At 39.3% G+C, this 22,458-nt stretch overlaps 1 protein-coding gene across 1 annotated transcript in view; it reads right to left on the bottom strand.

The window, feature by feature from the left end:
- Window positions 1-259: 259 nt before the first annotated feature.
- SCAF8 (SR-related CTD associated factor 8) overlaps window positions 260-22,458 on the bottom strand; it is a 66,726-nt gene continuing 44,527 nt past the window's right edge. Inside the window, exons 22-23 of the transcript XR_008351193.1 lie at window positions 6,036-6,093; window positions 260-674 (exon numbers count right to left, since the gene is read on the bottom strand). The gene's annotated coding sequence lies outside the window, so the exon portion shown is untranslated. The remainder of the gene's footprint in view (window positions 675-6,035; window positions 6,094-22,458) is intronic.

The following is a 22,458-nucleotide window of genomic DNA, read 5'->3' as shown; positions in this document are numbered from 1 at the left end:
TGCTGTATTTCTCCCCTCCCTCCATCCTCAATCCCCTGTACTGTTAAACACAGGATTCCTCTACAGTGAACAGAATGTTGCTTGACTGATCAGAGACTGTATACATTTAAAAAAATAGGCTGAGCTTTTGTGAGTAACTCCTATCACCCCGAGTCAGATAATGTAGTCCTTAATGGTACATTAATGGTAAAAATGAGTATTTTCTATCTTTTTTGCATTATAATGAAATGTAATCCGTCTATGTGAAGTGATGTGTAGTGGCGGGTAAGCAAAATGCTGCTGCATTGCCAGAATTCAATGCTTTCTAAGGAGGAAATCCCTTAAGGATTAAGAGATATTTTATGAAGACACACCAACTATATTTATGGAGATGCTAATATTCACATCACGGTTCTCAAAATATTATACTGAATTACATCATGTTTCCCCTTTGTTATTTTAATCCATGCAAGAATTTGAACAAAGTGATATTTAAGGTATGGATGTTTTTAAACGTTTAAACTATAATCCGATGATAGCAGCCAGTCATTTTATTTATACAATATTTAAAAAAAAAACTTTTTTTATACTTACAGGGATTATACTGAAGAGTTACCTAGTTCACTTATCCAGCTTTTCGTTACAGTTGTAGTTGTTTGCTAATGCACATGACTTTCCTCCGGGAAAAAAAAAACCTAATACAGGGAAAAACCACACATTTAATACACAAATGCAGTTGATATACATGTTTATAATTCACAAAACAGATTTTGTAAGCATAGAAGGACACACAATAATTTCAATTAAAATGATACTATTTTTTTTTACTGATGCTTTAAGTAACCTCTTCGTTTTTAGATCATTTTCAGATTCGCTATGTCATCACACATGGCTTGAGACAGCCCTCTGTAGCCCTTACTGATGCCACTGCAGACACCTTCTAGAAGCGTTGATCTCATATAGTAATACCTATCATATTCCCCTGACAGCAGCCCTGAATACCGATATTTTAATCCAAAAACTCACCATTTCTTACTAACAATACTCTTTTGAACTAATATTACGAGTGATCGACGGAGGAAAATTCCAAAGCTGTTTTTTATTCAAATTTGGCTTTGTCAAACTGTTAATTTAAGGAGTAGTATTGTTATGTAAGTGTTTACCTGATATTAAATGTTGACTGCAAACCAAAACATCTGGACCAAAGACCAATGATGCATAATAATTGAGCAAAGTTAAACTGGCTGACCACATTTTATTTTTTATCAGTTATGCTATCATATACTAACACTGCTATACGAAATGCCGGACAGAAATAAAAGCGTCGGAAAAACTATGCACAAATAACTCTATTCCCATTACCTTTTCAAAATGTAACTGTTCATAATATTTCAGCTATAAACCATTGGATTACTTTAAAGGAATATTAGCATCGAAATATAGGTTAAACATGTCATCAATATACCTGTTCCTGTTTCATTGGGTTACTGTTATGTGGGCAGCAATTATTCCTTGTGAAAACAAACAATTTTGTTGCATTACAGCCTCGAATTAGAATGGATTTTGATTTTATGTAATAGACATAGACAAAATAGTCCAGATTGGTGAAGTGAAATGAAGAAAATAAGTTTCGGACGTGAGCTTCTTTTGTAGATAGAGCTTGGCCCTGTATAATGCATAGTTAAATCAGTGAGATTTCTTCAGGTATAATAAAAAATGAATAAGAGCGGAGATGCACAGTAGGACAGGCTATGAAGTGCTTGTCCTTTCTTAGTTGAGGGTCCCAAATTTGTTTTGTATGACATTTTACCTTTTAGGGATCTCTTGGGGCTCTCACCAAGTGAAAAGGTGAATCCAGACGTGGACCTCCTTGTACTATTGTGCCTAGAGGGACACCAACCGTGGCCCACTGATGAGACCAGTGTACGTTGAAATTTACTTCTGGGGTATGTTGGTTTCCTCTTTCTGGGGACTTTTGCCTCACACTTTGGTTCTGGACTGCCCTTTGGCCAGGGTAAGACTGATATGATAAAACATGAGATGCTCCCAAGTGGGGACACACCGCAGGACAAGCTTTGAAGAGGCTGCCCTATGGGTGTCTCTTATTTGTTTAGTATGACAGTCCTCTCTTGTTGAATTAGGCTTTATGTATGATGAGCACAGCCCTTCTGGCTGTAGAAACTTGCCAGTGTCCCTTAATATTTACTAGCTGAAACCACTCATTTTCAGCCAACTGTGCCTTTATGAAAAAATCCCAATGGAATTTAGACTCCAATAAGTCAGTACCTAATAATTCTGTTCAACTGGGTTTTCAGCAGAGCAAGTCTGAATAAGTACAAAATGAATGTCTCCTAAGGAACACTGCGGCTTTCACATATCCAGAATAATATCCAAGGAATATTTGTAAAACATTCTAGGGCTGCAGCTAATGATTATTTTCATAATTGATTAGTTGGCCGATTATATTTTCGATTAATCGGATAAAAAATAAATGTACATTTTTCATTTAAAATAATTTAATAAACAAACACGATGTTAAAAACAAACAGCAGAATAAAAAAAAGACTTTGATAAAAATGCATTTCTTGTTTTTATTACCCAACCTGCCCCCCAGTTATGCACATTTGAGCCCAGGCTTGCCACACTACCTCCCAGATGTCACATACTCACAGATATGCCACATGCCTCCCAGATATGCCACTCTGCTCTCCCCAGATATGCCTTATATACCCTATATGCCTTATACCCCCCGATATGCCACTCCGTCCTCCCCAAATATACCTTATTTCCCCTTCAGATATGCTTTATACCCCCCAGATATGCCATAGGGCCCTCATAGATTCACAGACCCGTTCACAGCACACTGACACAATACTTTTATAAATAAATACCGCATTAATCTTCACCGCCCCCAGGATTTAGACTCCCCTTAGTTTGCCCCCCTTTACCTCTAACTGCACCTTAAGTTAACCTTATTAAATTAATTAAATTAACCCTCAGTCCTTAACTATTACCCTCAACCATAACCACCCCTAAATTAAACCTAACTACCCCATAAACCATAGCTGCCCCTAAGTTACCCCTAATGACCCCATTAACCATAACTGCCCCAAATTAACCCTAAACATCCCATTAAACATAACTGCCCCTAAATTAACCCTAACTACCCCTAATTTAACCCTAAACACCCCAGCAACCATAACTGCCCCTAAATGAACCCTAAACTCCCCATTAACCATAACTGCCCCTAAATTAACCCCAAACACCCCATCAACCATAACTGCCCCTACATTAACCCTAAAGACCCCATCAACTATAACTGCCCCTAAATTTACCCTAAACACCCCATCAACCATAACAGCCCCTAAATTAACCCTACACCCCATTAACCATAACTGCTCCTAAATTAACCCTACACTCCATTAACCGTAACTGCCCCTAAATTAACCCCCACTTCCCCTAACTTTCAGCAGCCCAAATATAAATTTTATACTCACAGTAGCCGTGTGGATGCCAATGGGCGGGGCCAATCGGCAGTGACTGCAGGGGGGACTGGGAGAAAGGAAGGGGCGGGGCCAATGGGCAGTGATTGCAGGGAGTCACTGGTAAGTAGTACCCGCTGCTGTGAGTCACACTGAAACGCATTATAAAACAAGGGGTATTTTAGGGAGCATCTAAAAAAAAACCCTCATTTTATAATCGATAAAAATCGATTATTATCGATTTTATTGATTAGTTGTTACAGCCCTAAAACATTCTTTTTGAAAACTAATCATTTGATAAAACCATGTCAGTGACAAATCATGTACTGGGCAACTGCCTTAATTTCACAGAGACTTAAATTACTCTGTAAATAAAAACAGATTACAGGCATTTAGCTTTCTGGATCCACAAAGAGCTTTATGTTCTAAGAATACAGGTCTCTATGAATATTCATTTACTTAAAAGCAAGTCCATATGTACCAGAATGAGTCATTTGTGCCAAAAAAAAAAATTAGAATTTGAACAAATGAAAATGAAAAAAAAATATATATTGGACAGCATGTGATAATGCAATGCATCACTATTTGGCTGTAGATGAGTGTTACCCATTTATATTCTAGTGGTGGGAGGAATGGCGACGGAAGATGCATTTTGCAGATGAGGTAATGGATAACTATATGGTGGAGAACCTTCGTAACAGTCCAAATATGCAATACATGTGGGAGAGTCTTGAAAGAATCAGCACATGATAAATAGCCAACAATAAAAGGAAATGCAAAGAAGACCAAAAAAAAAATCAAAGGTCAAAGACAAGATAGCCAACATCATGGCCAGCTATTGATAGTAAATGAGGTTCAACACCCAGACAAGGTTGGAACTGTCTGTACTCAGATTAGACCAAATCATATGTACTAGTAATAGGATTGATCTGCCTGTTTGTATACTGACAAATAAATAGCAGCAATTTTTTACATTAATTAAAAATTGTAATTCATAGATATGGTTTTTTTTTTTTTAAAAAAGTTTAAAAAAATTTCAGTCTCATGTTTTTGTTTTACAAAAATGTACAAATATTTACACCATAACTGGATCCACTTTGTGTACTTTCATGGGGCTGAGTAGTACGCATCAGGTGTAACGTTTGCCAAATGTACTCCTATGTTAGTGGGCAATTCGTCTGTTTGCTCCTGAGCAAAGTTGCTATCTTGCAGGTGGTAAAATACACATGAGCATATTGGAAAAAGAAGGTAGGAGATGCGTGGGAATAGGGTCAAGTGGGCAGGTGGTGGCAACAAGAAGACATCAGAATCCTTGTTAGGGGTGGTAGGGCTGAAGCAGTTGAAGCAACAACTCCTGGCAAGGAGAGGTGTTGAGGTACTGAATAAGTAGCATGCACAGTCAGCCCCACATAAGTGAATAGCTAGCCGTTCCCCATTCGTGGCTAGCCCAATCCCTTGCAAGGGCTCTCCCCAAAGAGGAGGGACAACTGTTGGTGGCCTACAGCAATATGCCTTTTCACCCCTGTTTTTGGTACATCAAAATACTAACGCTATTGCCATTTTCCAATACACAGTGTTATAAATCAATGGTCAGAATTGTTTCAAAAATAGAAACTGCATCTTTATTTGAGACAGTATTATTGATTCAGATACGGTGTGTCTGATAATCACCACTTGGTGTCCAAAGACTGGCCAGCAAAGGGAAGACATATATCCTACAAACACTGCATTTACTACATGTATATATATATATATATATATATATATATATATATATATATATATATATATATATAATCATTGCCATTTTCTATCTATCTATCTATCTATCTATCTATCTATTTATTGCTTGCATTTGCGTCCTCTGTTTTCTTCCAAAGCAGCAGCAAGTTACTAGACGTGTAGGTATATGACAATTCTTATAAATAATAAAGGTAAGAATTTAGGTCAATTCATATGACAATTTAACAGGATAAACCAATTTATTTAAGTTCCTGAAAAGTCTCAATACTAAAGTCTCTGGGTGATAAAATGTAAGAGCATGTTCTATTCCTGAAATTCCACACTGATTCAAAATAATTAACATATCTCCCAGTAAGAAGCAATCCTAATCATACTTAGCTGCGGGCTCTATACTCATGTCTCTTTCTGCCTGAATTATTGTCATAACCTGGATTTAGATGACAATATGAGACTTTTATGTAAGAAAAAAAGCACAAACGCTTTACATGTAAAACACAATATTTCTTTCCTTTACTTTACAGTTTTACATGGATTCCAGTGCAGTTTTTCAAGGTAATGCATGGGTCTAGATTTTTTATTATTTTTAATAAATGAGAAAGGGGCTAATTGTTTGCGATCACATCTTTCATGTGTGTCCCCAGGCGAAAACAAAATATGCCATCGTACACTAGTGATCCCTGTATAAAGTTTGGGGCTCTAGATCATGGTTATAGAAAAAAAACATACTTTAATTCGTAAAACCAACTACAAGGTGTTAAAAAGTACAACTTCATTGAAAAAAATATGAATATTACATTTTCTAGCTTAATATGTAAAAAATACTTTTCTTACCATCTTACTATCGCTGTTCTTCAAATGACTTCACGGGTTATGCCACTTCTGCTCCAATCTAATAAAGAAAACAATACAAATGGCATTTAACTAAAAATGTAAATTAAACATTAAATATTAAGTCAAGATAAAGAAATTGCACCAAAAATTGCCAGTATCCTCTATCAGCAGCATACGTTGGTGTTAGTCACAGGTGATACTCATATCCTGTTACTGATATGTTCTATTTGAAAGACAGTGAGGACAATAATACTCAAGTAATATGACATTTATTGGACAAATAATTTGGTTAGCATTGGTTACATAATGATACAACAATATACTTTCTCATTGTACAATTTAAGAACAGACAACGCAATTACCGTATATTCCTGCCTATAAGAAGACTTTTTAACCCGAGAAAATTTTCTCAAAAGTCGGGGGTCGTCTTATACGCCGGGTACTAAAACTTACCGAGCCGGAGATTCCCCACGAAGCCACGAATCTCTGGGGGAGGGGCGAGCGGAGAATCCGCCTCCCCTGGGCCGGTCTTCAGGGCCGCGCCGAGGTAGATGGAAGATCGTGATCTCCCCAACTAGCCCTGATCAGCGGGCGCCCGATGAGCAGGGCTGGTTGGGGAGATCACGACCTCCCTCTAACTAGCCCAACATTAGGGAGCTCGAGGTCTGGCACTTCAGACCTCGGCTTCCGTGCTCCCTAATCACTACGCGCCGGCTATTGATGCCGAGCCCGGAGATGACGTCATGTCCCGGCGCTCGGCATCAATTGCCGGCGCGTAGTGATGAGGGAGCAGTAAAGCAGAGGTCTGAAATGACAGACCTCGCGCTCCCACAACTGGATAGAAGATAGAAGATGAGAAAGGTAAGAGATGGGGAGAAAGGGGTGTAAGTGCAGTGTATGTGTATATATGTGTGTGTAAGGTCAGTGTATGTGTATATATGTGTGTGTGTAAGAGCAGTGTAGGTATTTGTGTGTTTGTAAGCTGGTGTGTGTGTATATATATATATATATATATATGTGTGTGTGTGTGTGTAAGGGCAGTGTATGTATGTATATGTCTGTATAACAACCAATTATCGGGATTATCGGGACCCGCAAGTATAGTGCCTGACCGCCCGCAGCCCCAGAAAGACCGCCCACGCCCGCAAGTTTTTTGGCGGGTCCCGCCTCCCAATGCAGTCCTCTAGCTCATAGTTTCTCAATCTCAATGAGAAGGATGCTGGTGATGGTTCGAGTAACATTAAAGCAACTGTCAATGTACAAGCGTATTGGTTTAGCAAGGTATTTTGAATCATCATTTTTGGCTGTTAATTGGACTATGTCAGGATAATTCTGTTTGAGGCACAAGCAGGCACTTGTGCTGTGTTGGGAGAAGATATTCCAAAGGGGAGGCATAAAATAGTACAAACAGAAGAGAGATACCAAGAGAGATACCATATGTGTGTGGGAGAGCCAAGGCAATATGAATAGTTAAATGGAGAAAAAGAGAATTTTTCGTACAAGGAACCAATTAATCAGTAATGATAAGCGTGGTACAATAACCTGAACAGTTTAATAATGGGATTTCTCTCAATCTATTAATTTTAAATCATATACACTTAGCAAATATTCTGTAGTAAAATAACAATATTATGTTCCAAAAATATTGTAAGCTGCCCTACAAGCACATATCCCACGCTAATTGGCTGCACAAAGGTAGGGAGCGAGGCAGGCTGGAATCACTTCCTTCAATCCACTGAATCAGATGAGTTGTAACAGTGATCCGTAACAGACATAGTAGTAATATCATGTAGGTATGTGTATGTGAAAGCGTGACCTTAATAACAAAAACACTCAATATGACAATATTAGCCCAAGGGAAAATTGAGTCTTTAGTCAAAATCCATACATCGTATTGGGCCAACACAAAAAAACATGTAAAGTTTCAGCACCTTAGAGGCCTCTTATTCAGATGGAAATCAGCTTATGAAAAAAAGACCTCTGAGATCTCGTTAGTGACTAGATATGAGGGATAAAGGAGGGAGCATGGTTTAGTGTAACGCCACGGCAGCAAATCTGAGCTTTTGGGTTGATTATGGAATTCTCATTAATGATGTAGGTATCAGGAATTGGGGAGACAGGGGAATAACCAGAATCTCGGTTTTAGAAATCTGGAATGTGAGGTGGGATATCATCCTCTATGTCAGGGGTGTCCAAGTTTTTTCTGCAGTGGGCCACTTCATCAGAATTGTATACATTCGAGGGCCGCACTCATTTTTCACTGTGAGAAAAATATGGCCTTTAATAAAATATGCAGATTAAAATAAAGTAAATGACGCAAAACCTTTACTTTTCCTCTCACTGATTTCTGGGCCTGGAAAGTTTTGTGACTACAAATTCAGGATTCTGGATAAGTAAAAATGAAATAGTTCTATTTATCCTAGGGATACACTGAAATGAATGTGTATATAATATATATATTATGATTGTTAACAGCAATCTCAGGCATACCCAGATTCCATCATGTACTGGGTGGCTGTGCATGATAGGAGTGTGATTGCTGTCAACAATCATATATAAATTAATATTGTTATTGTATCTTGTTGCCCAATTTCGTGAGTTAACCACACTTTTATTAAAAGTAAGTAACACACCAAAATTGGACAAAAAAAGTCAACAATATGACTTGGCACGAGAGGAGTGTAATTGCCAGCAGCAATCACACTCCTTTTATACCCAGGCAACCAGTAAATGCTGTAACCTAGGCATGATGGGACTGTGATTGCTGTTAGCAATCACACTCCTATCATGCCAAGTCAGCCAGTACATGCTGGTACAGGGTGGCTGTAAGTGATGTGCAGACCCCATGCTGCTGGCAGCATCAATACACAAGGGGGGCAGCTAGCCAGGTTTCAGCATGTACTGGCTGACTTGGCATGATAGGAGTGTGATTCCTAACAGCAATCACAGTCCCATCATGCCTAGGTTGCAGCACTCACACATCCATGCTATCGCACACACACTAATTCATTCATTCACAGATGAATTCCCTCAATCATGCATACTCCTTCAAACACCCTCCCCACCCCCTTACCTGCACTACAGCTCTCGATGCAGATTACAGACTTCAGCATAGGGAGCGGCCTCGAGCCGCATGTTGGACGCCCCTGCACTATGTTTTATCTTTTCATATTGTTCCATGTTCATGAAAAGTCAAATCCAGGTTCTACGCTAATTCTACTCCAGAAACATGATGGTCAACAATTGCTTCATATAATGATAGAAATAAATATATATATATATATATATATATATATATATATATATATATATATATATATAGTGTATATAGTATTTACTTCTAATGTTTGATTAGAACATTTCGAGGCGAACTATGATAAATAACTGTATTAAAGTATCACCAATGCCAATACACATAATGCCCAGTGTAAAAGTAATTTAAAAGTATGAAACCTAGTTTCAGAGGCCTGTTTATGACACCTTACCCAGAGTAGGGATATGGTATAGATCAGAAACTGAGACCTTAATAGATGGCAAGATATTGAAAAAACACTTACATATTTATGCCTGCTTAGGTTTGGTATAACCCTATATATTTACCTTGTTTGAACTCTGAATATAAAATATCATAGCTGTATTCTGCCAAGTCTTACTGTGGCTTTGAGTGCATCATGCAATCAGGGCCGCCTTAGGGGTATGCAACCGCACTGGGCGCCATGGCAACAGGGGTGCCTGCCCGGGACTTAAATTAAAACATCGTTTTTTTTTAACTTTATTTAAATCCTCCATTTAAATAGTTTTTTTTTTAACTTTATTTAACATGGAGGATGTTAAATAAAGTTAAAACAACAAAAAAAACCCCGATGCTTTAATTTAAGTGAAGTGAAGTTTTCAGCAACCGATCGGCGCCCCTCAATATGTGCTGTATTTTATACAATTGGTCATATAGTGTGTGTGTATATATATATATATATATATATATATATATATATATATATATACCGTATTGGCTCGAATATAGGCCGCACTTTTTTCCCCCACTTTAAGTTTTTAAAGTGGGGGTGCGGCCTATATTCGGGGTCTAGCGCCCGACGCCCGGGACATGCAGTCCCGGGCGCCGGGCAGGCAGCGGGGTTAGGATACAGATCCCCCGCAGCGGTGCAGGGGACCTGCATCCTACTCCCCGATATGCTCAGACAGCCTCCCCTGCCAGCACTTCCCACGGGGGGGGGGGGGGTGCCGGCACGGGAGGTTGTCTAAGCGTTTTACCTCTGCCCCCCCTCCTCGACTTACCGGAGCAGACTCCCGGGTGTCTTGCGGCGCCGGCGGGAGACATCTACGCAATACACGTATGCAACTTCCGGTACCGGTACCGGAAGTTGCATACGCGTATTGCGTAGATGTCCCTCGCCGGCCCCGCAAGACACCCGGGAGTCTGCTCCGGTAAGTCGAGGAGGGGGGGCAGAGGAGGACAGTGGCAGCATATCTCGGGGGGGGAGGAGGAGGAGGACAGTGGTAGCATATCGGGGGGGGGAGGAGGACAGTGGTAGCATATCGGTGGGGCAGTGGTAGCATATCGGGGGGGGACAGTGGTAGCATATTGGGGAGGGGGGAGGAGAACAGTGGTAGCATATCTCGGGGAGGGAGGACAGTGGCAGCATATCTCGGGGTGGGAGGAGGACAGTGGCAGCATATCTCGGGGAGGGAGGACAGTGGCAGCATATCTCGGGGAGGGAGGACAGTGGCAGCATATCTCGGGGGGGACAGAGTGGCAGCATGTTTTTTTTGGTGCTTTTTTAACCCCTTCGAGACAAAGGCTGATTTTACTTTTTGTACCCTTTGTGACAATGGCCTTTTTAACATTTCTGCGCTGCTTGTGTTTAGCTGTAATTTTCTTCTTTCCCGTTTACTGAACCCACACACATTAGATATTGTTTTTTTCAGGACAAGAAGGGCTTTCTTTAGATGACATTGTTTTGATTGTATCATATTATTTACTATTAAAAAAATTATAAAATATGGTGAAAAATTTAGAAAAAAATGACTGTTTCTAACTTTTAGTTGAAAAATCTTTTACTCATCTATAAAAGGTAATGAAAAAACCTGCTAAATAGATTCTACTATTTGTCCTGAGTTTAGAAATACCCAATGTTTTTATGTTTTTTTGCTTTTTTCTACCCATTATGGGGCAATAAGTACAGGTAGCGTTTTGCTATTTCAAAGCCATTTTTTCCAATTCTGGTAATTCTTCCCCCCTTGTGCCATTTCGGGTATCTTTGAACCCGGCCAATGCATTTTACCCCATCAAGTCATATATTTTTGAAAACTAGACAGCCCAGGGTATTCCAAATGCTAGTATTTTAACTCTTTCCATGCACCATATCTACCACCAGTCTTTGTCAAACTTTGTGGTAGTCATTTTTTTGCATTTGGTTTTCCACACACATTTTAATTCAGGTATGAATTAAAATGTTCTCGTATATGTCACTATCACAAAACACCCCAATATGTGTTCAGCAACATCTCCTGAGTACAGCGATACCTCACATGAATGATTTTGCCTGGCTGTTTGGGGGCAAAAGGGCCACATTTGGGGCATGCGCTTTTTTCAATGTTGAACTTTGGCATTTGGGGATCCACTGCCCATGCCCTATTTGGTACATCTTTGAGCCGGGCCATTTCAGTGTGCCCAATAAACCCATATATTTTTGAAAACTAGACACCCCAGGGTATTTCAAATGCTAGTATTTTAACTGTTTCCATGCACCATATCTACCACCAGTCTTTGTCAAACTTTGTGGTAGTCATTTGTTTGCATTTGGTTTTCCACACACATTTTAATTCAGGTATGAATTAAAATGTTCTCGTTTATGTCACTATCACAAAACACCCCAATATGTGTTCAGCAACATCTCCTGAGCGGAGTGATACCCCACATGAATGATTTTGCCTGGCTGTTTTGGGGCAAAAGGGCCACATTTGGGGCATGCGCTTTTTTCAATGTTGAACTTTGGCATTTGGATCCACTGCCCATGCCCTATTTGGTACATCTTTGAGCCAGGCCATTTCAGTGTGCCCAACAAAACCATATATTTTTCAAAACTAGACACCACAGGGTATTTTAAATGCTGGTATTTTAACTCTTTGCATGCACACATTTTACCACCAGCATTTTTTCAAAGTTTGCAGTAGTATTTTTGTGTGTATTTTTCCCCCACACACCTACTTTATGTATGAATTTACAGCTCCTGGTATATGCCGCTGTCACACGACACCCCATAATGTGTTCAGCAACATCTCCTGAGTGCAGTGATACCCCACATGCATGGGTGTGTCATTTTTTGGGGGAACTAAAAGGCCACATTTGGTACGTGTGCTTTTTTCTAATTGGAAATTAGATGTGTGGCCATCCTTCCCCCCGTGTTAATTGGGACGTTGTTGAACCTGGCCCATTCAATTTACCCCATCAAATCATACATTTTTTAAAAGTAGACACCCCACGGGCATTTAATATGCCAGTATTTTAACTCTTTCCATGGGGGAATTGTTTTAAGCTAATATGCTAACTTTAGGACTTGCTCACAAAAATATATTTTTTATATATATATATTTATTTTTTTATTTTTTTTAAAAAAAATTTTAACATTTTTTTTCAACTTGGAGGTTCCCCTGATAGTGACATCAGTGGGAAATGATTTTTACATTTTACTGTTTTTTTTACTATTTTTTTCTAATTATTATTAATTTTATTTTATTTTTTAATTTATTTTTACTAATCACACTGTGATTAGAAAGCTGGGCTCCATTGACTTGCATGGTGAATGCAGTACCTGTATTCAACCTGCAAGTGGAGCCAAAGTTCTCTAGATGGTCTGGACCATCTAGCTAAATTTTAAAATTTGTTGGTTCCTGTTACAGGACGGCGGCCATCTTCCTTGATGGCGAAGATTGCCGGTAGCTGCGGCTGTGACCGCTCTCCGGAGCGGTCACAGCCCATCAAAAGGTTAGTGTTTGGTGTCGCTGGATGCCTCCTGATCGAGGCATTCCAGCGACACCATTTAAGTTTAGGAGGCGATCGTCGATCGCCTCCTAAACGCTTTTAAAACGGGCGTCCGCCGCCATACAAAGTATGGCGGATGTTGACGCCCCGTGGAGGGGCCAGAGATGGCCCCTTCGTGCCGATCGCGGCGTTGCTGAATGCCTCGAGGTCGAGGCATTCAGCAACGCTTTTTGGGTGCAGAAAGCGATAGTAGATCGCTTTCTGCACCCGTTTAAAGACGTGCCGGTCCTGGCACGTCAATTGTCGTAAAGCACATGCTTTTCCGTGCCGTGCCAGGACCGGCAATTGTCATTAAGGGGTTAAAGAAAAAAAACTTTTTCTTTAAAAAAGCACCAAACTTTTAGGGTGCGGCCTATATACGGGGGCGGCCTTTATCCGAGCCAATACGGTATATACTGTATGTATATATATTTATACTGTTAGTTACTTGAGGTTGTTTACTATGCTACATTTGTTCATTAGCGTTGAGAACTTTTTAACTTTTATTTGAGGGCATGATCTAAAGAGCAATTTTGTTTGCCAGTAGATTTACCATCTTAACTCCCTGTTAATGTAACATCTTTGTTGAAATTAATTATCTTTTATAGGGTTACATAAAAACTAATATGACAAGCTGAGCTGACATCTAGCAATGCATCAACAGCATTATTCATGCATGTCAAACATATGGGGTAGGAACAGCCCTGTTAACAGAGCAGAGGATCAGTAGACAGAAATGTACCCCCAACATAAATATGCCAGCTTGTTTTTTTTAATATCAACTGAAAATGTAAACGAGGATGCTGGTCACCGATCACAAGTGAGAGCTTACAATTAAAATACATTTACCATCATCAGTTACATGTCTGACCCGACAGGTAGTTCAGGAGTGATTGAATACACTTAGTTAAATAATTGGAAGATCTTTTATTTATTTTTTAAAGGTTCACATTCAGGAAGTAGTTCTATGCAACCAAATCATTAGTAGGAGTCAACATGGTTTATTCACTAATAGACCGATAAGCCACATTGTGGACCAGGGTTATGCAGTGAATGTGGTCATGTATGCATAGCTTCTCACACAAATGTGCATTATCTCAAATAAAGATATAGGGCTGGGTGCTGCAGATCTATGGCCACAACTCAAAGCCAGTCAGCTTAATTTAATGCACACTTTTTAATCCTACCCATATTTATAGAGAAAAGGCCGCAGATTCTTACAATATACTTCTCAGACACAAACAAATAATACTAATTACCCACTTAAGACAATACATTATATGAAGCCCCTTATGACTCAAGTCAATATATTACAACTATTACATATTCAAATAGTGAAATCCCTATTTCTATGGAATTTCACTACAGGGACGCCAAGTTGCTCTAGATAGAAAGTATTACTGTGCTAACTATGCATTTATATTTAATTCTACAACAAATCTTCTAAGACATTACCTCAGTGTTATTTTTTCAGCATTAAATTATGGCTTTGATTGCCAGACTTAGCAAAAGAATTTGCAGCTAAGCACATTTTTTCTTTAGCCCCAAAGAAACATACATACCATCGTGGGACTTTACAAATAGCTCTTAATTTCATCTGCTTTTGAAAGCATTTTTAAGTTACAGATGTAATAATATAGTAAGCATTTGCATGTTATCTTTAGCATCTGAGGAGACTGATGTAAAAATACAAGCCAAATATTACAGGCTGAATGAAACCTTCTGTGGGTATGTACTGAATGTATCATTTACAAAAGTACAAAAGAAACATATGTTCAACTTCTTCTTCTTTTTTTTTTTGTGATTTTAAGACAATATAGTGCTGTCCCACCAAACAACCCAACAGTGGGAATCAGAGGCTGGTTAGGGAAATCATGATGCACCCTGCCCTGCTCAGCAAGCCTTGGCATTGATTGAAATCTGTCTCGACCCTAGTATGTCTTTAATCATGCCCCAATGAATGTTGGTAGGGATGAGTATGTAGTGCTGTGTGGCATGTATGTTCCTGTCTTCTGGTCACAGAGAATCCCAAAAGGGTCTTTTATTTAATGATTTCACATAATATCATTGTAGATAGATATATTTATGTGGAATATGTGGACACCTGACTTTAACACCTATATGAGCTTGTTTGACACCCAATTCCAAACTATGATTATTAACATGTAGTTGCCCTCCATGAATATGGATAATTCTCACTTTCTACAAATAACCAACTTGTTATAAGGAACTTTGAAACTAAGATGACCATACTTCCTGAACAGCTCAACCTACACTATATGACCAAAACTATGTGGACACCTGACCATCATACCTATATGAATTTTTTAGACCCATTCTAAAACTATGGGCATTAATATGGTGTTGACCCCCACCCCTTGCAGCTATAACAGCCAGCACTCCTTTGGAAAGCCTTTCCCCAACACCTTGGAGTGTGTGTGGGGGAATTCATGCCCATTCAGCCAAATAAGCATTTGTGATGTCAGATACTGATGTGGACAAGAAGGCTTGGCTTGCAGTCGGCGTTCCAATTCATTCCAAAGGTGTTCAATGGGGTTAAGGTCAGGGCCACTCGAGATTCTTCACACCAAACTCATCAAACCATGACTTTATGGACCTTGTTTTGTGCCCTATCATGTTTAAACTGGAAAGTGCCTTTCCCAATCTGTTCTCACAAAGTTGGAAGCACACAATTGTACTGACTTCCAGATAGCGATGTATGATTCATCACTCCAGAGAGCATGTTTCCACTCCTTCAGAGTCCAGTTGCGGTGTGCTTTACACCACTCCAGCCAACACTTGCCATAGTGCATAGTGATCTTGTGTTTGTGTGCAACTGCTCAGTCATTGAAAACCATATCATGAATCCCACAGTGCTTGTCATGATGTTGCTTCCAGTGGCTGGTAAATTTTATGTGCTACGCTCTACAGCACTTGGCGACCCGTTTTGTGACAGTGTGTGTGGCCGTTTCATGGCTGAGCTGTTGCTACTTGCACTTCACAATAATTGCACCTACAGTATGGCAGAAATGTCATATACTGACTTGTGGCAAAGATGGCATCCTGTGCCATGTTTAAAGTCACTGAGTTCTTCAGTATGTCCCGTTCTAATGTTAATGTTTGTCTATGGAGATAGTATGCATACCTGCTTGATTTTATACACTTGTTAGCAATTGCTGTGGCTGAAACACCTAAACTCAATAATTAGGAGAGGTGTTTGCATACTTTTGGTCATATAGTGTAGGATTATGGTATGCACTCAAAAAACCAAACTCCCAGTACAAAACAATGTAGAAGAAATAATAGTTTAACCTGCCAATACGATTTTCTTAAAGGCATTTAGGAATATCATATTGTGTATGAGATATATTATTGATTTAAAAGAAAGCAAAGGTGACATTTTAACATCTGGTCATTAAAATAAATCCCAGAGTATATCTCTTGTATGAGTCATTATCTTTTCCAATAAAATTTTTGACATCCTAAAAGTACACACGAATAAATAAGGTGCAGGTAACACTGAGATTCTAGTCATACCACATCAGCATTTTTATATTTAGACCTTAGCCTAAGGCGTTGTTTTCCAGTTCAAAATGTCTCATACTTAAGCTAAAAAAAGGCACTGGAAATATTAAATTACACTTACAATGTGCTGGAGCAATACAACGGTAGCTTACTTACCTACACTCCTGGTGTATAATGATTTATAAAAATAGAACTGTTAACAACTTAACAATTCATGGATAAACAATGGCTATTAAATATATATCGCTAGGATAATAATTGCTCTTTAGTAACACTTTAGCTCCGCTATAGATCAAATATCCAATATAATAAATCCAATAGTAGTTTTATGATAGTCTACATGGGCGTTTCAAACCTAATTTAGACCAATGGATCTCAAGCTGAGCAGCTAATTTTTTTACTTTTAATGCTGACCATGTAATCTTTATATTGCATGCAAAAAGTTAGAATTGCATTCATCTTCAAAAATAAACTATTACAAAAGAAAAATTGGGTTACATTTTACAAAATCAATTACCAGAAAGGTAGCGCTGAAGCCTAAAGAAAACATTACTATTTCTTAATCTACTCAGCTAAATCAGGAATCTTTCCTAATTGTTCTGAGTCTGGAAATGATCATCATGTCCCAGCCTAGCAAAACTGCATTCAAAGCTGTCTCCTCAACATACCAAATGTTTTACGGTCCCATGGAGAGTGACAGCTCTTTTAAGATCTTAACTTTAAGTGATTGAAGATGAGGATAAAGAGTTTTGGGTAAATATTAATGCCAAATCAAAATATGCTCTTGACCAGATGCTTTGACAAAGTATACTGTGAGCCTTTAAAGAAGGAATTCACTTAGGGAACAAAGACAAGTCACCTTTGGAGCCGTTATACATAGAATCAGTTGTATGTAAGAAAAGTATTCAAAGCCTCGTAAGACAACCTAGTTTTTAATTGACAATAAAAGCCATCATGCAGCATGACTTACAGTCACACAACTGTCTGTGTTGTGTTAATAGTTTAAAGCACAACATATAGATTATGTTCAATGTTGGTTAACACTCAAGTCAAATTTCTGATAGTATCAACACAAAACAGTTTAAATCACCCTTTCTAATTATATCATGGAACTTCCCATTGTAGGCTACCAGGAGCTCTCCCTCTTTCGCAAGAATTGCTTTTTGAGGGGGTGTGGCTAGCTTACTCTGTAGACTTGACTACCCAGGGATAGGGGCGGGGTTAGCACTACACATTATTAAGTAGATGGGGAGTAAGAGGAGAGGTAGGCAGGGTGTGGACATGTTCAAATGCCTCTCCCATGCCAGAAGAAAAAGGACAGTGGCTCAGAGACTCAGGAAACAGGGTTTCACCTGGAGACTCTGAGTAAAATCTGGAGAGTTCAGAGTATGTTGTTCCCATGTATGAGGCTCTGTGATGTGAGCTACTTGGTTGGTATAGGCATGGTTACAGATGGATACGGACACAGCTCCATTGGACATGGGTTCCATTTTCCATGTGATAGTCCCGATTTTCCTTTTTGCAGGCAGTGATGATCATGGGCCACCCCTCCCCAGTGAAGGTGCCCAGTGTGGACCTGTGAAATGTTGATTTACAGAATCAATGTCTATTTTCTATTATCCCATACACAGGAGATCAGACTGTCTGACATCCTAAATTCTCCCTTGTCAGACCCAGCCTTTCTGAGTGTAATAGCTAACATCCACCAGAAAGTAACTAGAAGAGAGACCTCTGATTGGTCCCCTCTGCTGGATGTTTGTACATATAGCCATCAGCAATGCAAGGCTATGGGATAATGCTTGCAAAAAGATGCAAACATTATATAGTAAAAATAAACCTATCACTACTTTCAAACCATTTAAGTCAGTAGTATTATGAATCATACACTATAGGGAAATAGGTATGTGTTGAACGTGGCCCTCTAGAGCATAACAAAATATGTAGGAGGGGTATTATCATAATCAGAATAAACCCTAATCGACATTTTAGTATAAGTGTTTATATATATATATATATAAGCACATGTCCTGAAAAAGGATGTCTAATTTGTAGAGGTACATCAAAGAAAAGAATATGAATCTTGATTAAACCAACGTATGGTAAACATGGCAAAAAAATGTTTTCTTTAGGGTACTAAAACCCCTAGGGACTGAAAGGGTTTTTAGTTGTTACTCTCCAGAAACACATTAAATAATCTTTATGTATACACTACAGTATATAGCATACTATAAACCTTTGTAATGATTTTTACTATAGAATACTAAATTGGACAAGAACAGAAAACATGGGTAGACTAGATGGTTCCGATCTGCCATCAAATTGTATGTTTTTAATTCTTGTTATTTATATATATAGTGACCGTTAGGACTGTAAAAGACCTCTTTACATTTTGAGCTTCTAGAAAAAATGGAAATCATATATGCTGCTGGCTGCTGCTACTTTCATTGGATTTAAGTTAGCTTCCTGCTTTCAGTAGAAGTGGGGAGGATAAAAATTAGACAGCAACGAGTGCTAAAGAAAATATGTACGAATATGCATAGGAGCCCATGCTAAACATACTCCAATATGTATTTTATATGTAAATATGGCTGGAGTGGGCCTTTAGTTACATAAAGCCTTTAGGTTTGTTGATTTATTATATAGTTTTATTTAGTATATTCTTTCTAGCAACTAATTGGTTAAAAGGGAAGTTATAGAGGGTTACTGTTGTTATTGTTTTTTTTTTGGTATTATTACTATTAACTATTTAATTGGATTATTATAATCAAATATAAATTTTAATGCAAGAGAGTTACCTCCCATAGGCCACTGATGAATAATCTGTTGTTTTGTAGTACGTGGCCTCAAATATTGTGGCACATCTCTGATTGGAAAATATCAACATTCACCTGAATATTTATACACTATACCATACCTCCCAACATTTCAAAATGTGAAAGAGGGGCACCTTTTTTTTAAATCTCACAGAACTCACCAATACAAGCAATTGCAATTTAAAATGTTGCGCTTGCATCGCCACACAAAACACGCTTTATTTTTGTCAGCACGGTCATGCATATTAAAAATAACCAACACATTGAATTGAATTCCCATAAGGCTCAGCCAGACATACTACTTCCATGATGCTGGCTGAGCGTCATGGGAAGCGCAGCAACAGCAAAGCTGCAGATGCTAGCTGTGAACTAAAATTCCTATGATTCTCAGCCAGCCAGGTGTCCACCATAATGCTGGCTGAGCATCATTGGAAGAGTAGTCGACAGCAGCAGAATTATTTTTAAATTAAAAAGGCTAATATCAGCCTCCCTGCCAGGACTCCTACACACTGCCCTTACACACACCTGCCCATAAACACAACAATACACGTACACTGCCCTTACACACACACATATACACGTACGCTGCCCTTACACACACATATATACACGTACACTGCCCATACACACACACACACACACATACACTGCCCTTACACACGCATATAGTTACATAGTTACATAGGCTGAATCAAGTTCAGCCTTTCCTATATCTGTTAATTTGTTGCTGTTGATCCAAAAGAAGGCAAAAAACCCCGGTTTCGCTCTTTCCAATTTTGCACTAACCAGGGAAAAAAATTCCTTCTTGACTCCAAAATGGCAGTGAGATATACACGTAGACTGCCCTTAAAGAAAAATATAGACACGTACACTGCCCTTACACACATATACACAGACACTGCCCTTGCACACACACACAGACACACACACATACATGTACACTGTCCTTACACACACATATACTTGTACACTGCCCTTACACACACACATATACATGTACACTGCCATTTGATTTTGGAATCAAAACATTTGCTACTGCAAAAATGTTTAGATGAAGTTCCATTTTATTCACTGGAACAAAACAGTGATCACATTGTTCTTCACGATATTTTTGTAAGAAACTTTTATTTCTTTATTAATTCATGTAAACTTTTTTTTCATATTAAATAAAAGCTATGATTGAGAAGTTTTTGTTTTTATTTCCTTTTATTTGCCATCCTGCCCCCCCGTTACGCACATCTGCCCCAGAAATGCCTTATACCCCCTATATGCCACTCTGCCTCCCTGATATGCCTTATACCCTTTTATATGCCACTCTGCCTCCCTGATATGGCTTATACCCTCATATATGCCACTCTGCCCCACGATATGCCTTTTAACCCCCAATATGCCACTCTGCCTCTAGAAATGCCTTTTAACCCACTATATACCACTCTGCCTCCAGAAATGCCTTATAAACCCTATATGGCACTCTGCCTCCAGAAATGCCTTATACCCCTATATGCCACTCTGGCATATAGAAGGTTAAAAGGCATATCATGGGACAGAGTGGCATATAGGGGGTATAAGGCATTTCTGGAGTCAGAGTAGCATATAGGGGGTTGCCTCCAGAAAAGCCTTATGCCCCCCATATACCACTAACCCCACCCCGACTTACCACTGCTTCTGACTCCCTGATGTCTGGTGGGGGCAGTGGGTGGAGGCCGGCATTCATGAAATTAAAGGGGTTGGCATGCACGCACTGCGCCGCCCAATGGTCGTGCCTCAGCACTTCGTCCCATGTCTTAAAAGGGGTGGGACGAAGCGTTGAGGCACGGCCATTGGGCAGCGGAGGGGGGGCCTCACCCTGCGGGACAGAGGAAGAGATAAGCGGGACAGAGACCCAAAATCGGGTTGGGGGCATGGTATACTTGGATGAGCATAGTTACCCTTTGCAATTGTAAAGGGTTGATATATTGGTGACACTCTAAATGGGTAGTAGGTGTTTATCCTTCTCACTATATCCAAGTATGGATGAAATTACTCATCAGTGTCTCATCTTCTATGGGGTGACCGCTCATCACCTCATAGATAGGATTGTCAGTTAGATTGCAAAGTTTGGTTTAAAGCCATAGATAACCATAAGGAAGCAATGTTATCAGAAGAAAATATGGCAACCCAACTCACAGCTTCAATATTCAGGCCAGATTTGTCCTATATCAGTGGTGATTTTTATGGGCTAGGACTGATTTTTTAAAAACTCATCAGAGACCTACCCTAGGTCTGCCAGATTCTATGCAGAATGTGTAGTATTTCAAAACTCTTCTTGATCCATGAAGAAAGTATTTTCAGCAATCCATCTGCCACTCTGTTCCATGGTTAATTCCTGCTGCCACAGTAAACTCATATTAAGTTGAGGTGGTGCAACCAGAATAGTTCCTAGGCCTGTATGACCTTTTACAAATGAGGACGTCTTAGGAGAAATCAGGCAGACCTTGCTACCTATCTTTACATACGGTATGTTGGGAGGAAGCTTGCTACAATATGCCAAGCTAGTCTTCTTGTGGGTTTGGGATCACCCAACACTCGGTTAGGAAATGGGCTGAACTGGACAGTATGTGAGGAATCCTGGACACGGAAGATCTATGCAAACTGTTGAAATAGTATATAACAGCCCCAGCTTTCAGCAGCTATACCCACAGATTTCAGGGCAGACTGGAGGTATGGAAGCTTACAGCATCACATACATACTTCTTCTATTTTAGGAAGCCTAAACATGAAGGGTTAGATTGCACAGATAACTGAACAAAATAGGGGCACCATTCTTCTCAGAGTAGCCCTTATATGCATTTGCCAAGAAACATCCATAAAGACCTGCCTGCTGGGCTAATCCCAATGGATTACACTAACTCCTATACTGGAGGTTAATGTGCTGTGTCCTCTGCCATACCAACACCCATGTGTCCATATCTTTCCCTATACAGGGGAACATTGGGGTTTTGGCAATAGCATCATACAATTTCTCTTTTCCTGAAATGCATAAAGGCAAATGGGGGATATGGTTCCA

This window comes from Spea bombifrons, chromosome 3 (assembly GCF_027358695.1).
Source record: "Spea bombifrons isolate aSpeBom1 chromosome 3, aSpeBom1.2.pri, whole genome shotgun sequence".
Classification (NCBI taxonomy): domain Eukaryota; kingdom Metazoa; phylum Chordata; class Amphibia; order Anura; family Pelobatidae; genus Spea; species Spea bombifrons.
This window is presented reverse-complemented; position numbering and strand designations above follow the sequence as displayed.